Source organism: Lygodium microphyllum, chromosome 4 (genome assembly GCF_053477565.2).
Source record: "Lygodium microphyllum isolate KBCC chromosome 4, Lygodium_microphyllum_v1.1.10, whole genome shotgun sequence".
Lineage (NCBI taxonomy): Eukaryota > Viridiplantae > Streptophyta > Polypodiopsida > Schizaeales > Lygodiaceae > Lygodium > Lygodium microphyllum.
The window spans coordinates 37,494,171-37,498,459 of NC_141138.1; positions in this window are offsets into that span (position 1 = coordinate 37,494,171).

Genomic DNA, 4,289 nt, shown 5'->3' on the forward strand with positions numbered 1-4,289 from the left:
CAGTTTTCCTCTTCTTAGTTGTGTAAGCCAAAAGAACTCAAGTACAAAGAAATAGAAGAACCCTATATATGGGTCTCAAACCAAACTCAACTAACTAAGGTGGCATACTAACTGAGCCACGAACTAGAGTAGATAAGGATAGCTGTCATGTAGCTATTATTCATGGGCGGTGTACCAACCGCATTTGCAACACGTCGGTAACATAAATGCACAACGGTCACCCTGGCATATCACGAGTGGATCTCGATATCTCAACATTTCCCCTCGAGCTCAATCCCAATTCCTGCACACCAAGCAGGTCTCTGAACTTGCGCACCTTCTCTGGGTCCAATGCCTTCGTGAATATGTTAGCTACCTGATCCTCTGTGCTGCCATAAACTAGATCAATAAGACCTAGTAAAACCCTCCCCCACACATAGTGATAATGCACCTCAATGTGCTTTGTTCTAGCATGACAGACTGGGTTATTTTCCAAGTGTATACTACTCATGTTGTCACAATAAATGACAACTGGCCCATCTGTAGGCTGATGCATATCATAAAGTAGCTTATGCAACCAAGCTAACATGCAGCCATTCTGCGCCCCTGTACTCAGTCTCTGTGCTCGACAAGGCAACTGTAGGCTATTTCTTGCTGCTCCAAGTGACTGCAGCACTCCCAAAAGAGAACACATATCCACTGGTAGATCGTCTATAAGAAATACTACCAGCCCAATCAGCATCAGTGTATCCATGCAACTGTATCTGGACCCCAGTCTCATAAAATAGTCCATACTGCAATGTGGACTTCACATACCTAAGTATGTGTCTAGCTGCATCCAAATGCAATTTCCTTGGAGCTTGCATAAACTGACTTACCAATCCAATAGCATAGCTCAAATCTGGCCTAGTAATAGTCATATAAATCAAACTTCCTACTATGCGTCTGTACATAGTAGGGTCTTCCAGAAGCTCACCTGCATCTGCGCTCAGCTTCACATTCTGCTCCAAAGGAACTGAAATAGGCTTACAGCCTGTCATCCCATATTTGGACAACATGTCCAATCCATACTGCCTCTACAAGAGCTGTATCCCACTTGGTGATCTAATCACCTCAATGCCCAAGAAATAACGCAGCTCTCCCAAATCCTTCATCTCAAACTTTTGCTTCAATACCATTTTCACATAAAGGATATCTTCATCACTGTCACCTGTCATAATCAAATCATCAACATAAATGACAAGTAGCATAATACCTTTCTCTGTTTTTCTCACATAAAGTGAGAAATCTGCCTTGGAAATCTGAAAGCGAATAGTGACAAGATACTATCCTATCTTGTCAGACCATGCTTTAGGTGCTTGCTTCAAGCCATACAAGGCTTTCTTCAACCTGCAAATAAACTCAGGATGAACAGCATGCACATAACCTCGTGGCTGCTCCATATAGACCTCTTCTTGCAAATCACCATGCAAAAATGCATTCTTTATATCCATCTGATGTAAAGACCATCCCTTTGATGCAGCCATAGCAATGACTGCTCTTACGGTTGCCATCCTTGCAACTGGACTGAATGTTTCTTCATAGTCAATGCCATATGTTTGTGCATACCCCTTGACTACTAATCTTGCCTTGTATCTGTTCACAGAACCATCAGCATTGTGCTTCACCTTATAAACCCACTTACAGCCAATTGCATTTTTACCTTTAGGCAAAGATACCAACTCCCATGTAGCATTTTCTTCCAAGGCATCCATTTCTTCATCCATGGATTTCTCCCATTTTTCTTTTCCCATGGCTTGCTCAAAAGAAGTGGGTTCTGGTTCCTGTATCACTTTGACCATATATGCATAGTGAATGGCTGTAAATCCATCATATTTCAGCCTATCCACAGGATACCTAGCTCTGGTAGACCTGCGCAAAGTAGGTTCACTCCTAGGTGCTCTCAAAACATCCCTGGTCTTCCTTACTCCAGGTGTAACAATAAAAGGAATATCCAACTCATCATCAATGCTCTGTTCTGAGCCACTGGATTCACCATCCACATAAGAGTGACCTGCATTCACATCAAAAATGGGCTGATCTACCTTCTCTTTTCCTTTTCGTGAAACCTGCATACCACTATCTACATTGCTTTGAGAAGATTCTCTTGATCTCAATCTGCCTGTCCATGGCGAAGAATGTGAACCACTGCTAGAGGACGCTCTAGGTCCACTAATATCTTGTGACTGCTGCTGTGAGTTCTGTGCAGCATTACCATTTTGTGCATCTACATTATCAATCACATTTACTGGTTTATACCAGCTACTCATCTCATCAAAAACAACATCTCTGCTCACTGTAAACTTACGAGTAGAAGGGTTATAGCATCTATACCCTTTTTGCTGCAGCAGAGAATAACCAATAAAGATGCACTTCTCAGCTTTTGGATCCAACTTGGATCTCAACTCATCTGGCACATGAACATAGGCAATGCAACAAAAAATTTTCAAATGAGAAATATCTGGTTTCCTACAAGTATACCTCTCCTCTGGAGTCATGCCATGTATTGCTGTAGTGGGAGTCCTGTTCATTATGTAGACTGCTATAGCAACTGCTTCAGCCCAGTAAAAATATGGCAAGTCTTTTTCATTGAGCATGGCACAAGATACCTCTCCAATATGCCTATTTTTCATTTCTGCAATTCCATTTTGTTGTGGGGTATGACTACATGAATATTGCTGCTTTATGCCATGCTCTTGCAGGAACTCTCCCCCTCCATCTAACCTTAGGCATTTTATTTGCAAGCATGTTTCTTTTTCAACCATAGCTTTAAGAGTTTTGAAATGCCCAAAAACTTCACTTTTCTTTTTTCGTAAAATACACCCAAACTTTTCCGCTACAGTCATCAATAAAAGTGACAAAATAATGACAGCCTCCAAGAGATGCAACTTTAGTAGTCCACACATCAGAGTGGATTAATTCCAATGGCTTCTTACTCTCTTGAACATGTCTAGGAAATGGTTTCCTTGCCTGTTTTCCAAATTGGCAGGCTTCACATACCTTATACATTTCTGCAACCTTGAATTTAGGCAATCCTGCAACAATATTTTGGGCATGCATTGATTTAAGTCGCTGTACATTAACATGACCAATGCGTTTATGCCAGATATCAATATCTGCAACTACACCGGTCCCATGTGCAAACATTGCTGCACTCAATTCAGACATGTCTGCATCCAACGTAAACATTCTACCCTTCTTATTTCCTTTTACTATTAAGTGACCTTTATTTTTCATATCTTTAACAAAGCATCCATGAGGATTAAATCTAACCTGCAAGCCCTGCTCAACCATTTGACCAACAAAAACCAAATTCTTGGTGATATTCGGGACATGAAATACATCGGACAGGTATTTCTTTTTCCCATCCTGCATAGACAGAGGAATTTTTCCAATCTGTATAATAGGATGTGCAATATCATCACCAGTCTCCACAAATCATGGTTTTTCCATTTTCCTTGCATCCTCCATCCATTCTGCATGACCTGTCATGTGGTTTGATGCACTTGAGTCAATATACCATACATCATTACATTCTTCTGTACTTGTCACAGAATTGTTCATGTGCTACACCATAAACAAATGCTCATTTCTGTCATCACCCTGTCTACTAGAAGACGCATAATTCTCTTGTTGCAATTTTCCATTCATGATGTCATTCTGCTTTTTATAGCAGTCTTTAGCCATATGACCCATTTTACCACAGTAGTAGCATTCAATATTACTGTTTGCATTTTGGCCTCTTTGCCATTCACCACGACCTCTTTGGCTCCCCCTGCCTCTAGAGTTACCACGTCCTCCTCCATAGGACTGGTTTTCTTGAGTTTGCTACATATTCTGATTTCTACCACGGCCTCCAAATCCGCCTCCTCTACCTTTGCCTCTACATCTTCCAGCATTTGAGTAGAAGATAGCTTCTTTTGAAGTTCCTCCTGAAGAAGATGCACCACCATTTCTCTGCTCCTCAGAAATTAGAAGAGCAATCAACTCCTCAAAATCAGGAAGTCTTTCACGGACGGAAATGGATACTCGGAATTGTGCATAATCCTTTCCTAGACCATTCAAGGTCACAGAAACTAAATCATCATCTTCCACTGGCGACCCAATGGAAGCAAGTGCATCTGCAATCTTCTTCACCTTCATGTGGTAGTCATTGATGCTCATATTTTCTCTTTGCACATTATGCAACTCTTGCTTGAGCTGCATTTTCCTGGCTTGTGTATTTGTGCTATACATTTTTGACAAAGTATCCCATGCCTCCTTTGGCGTAC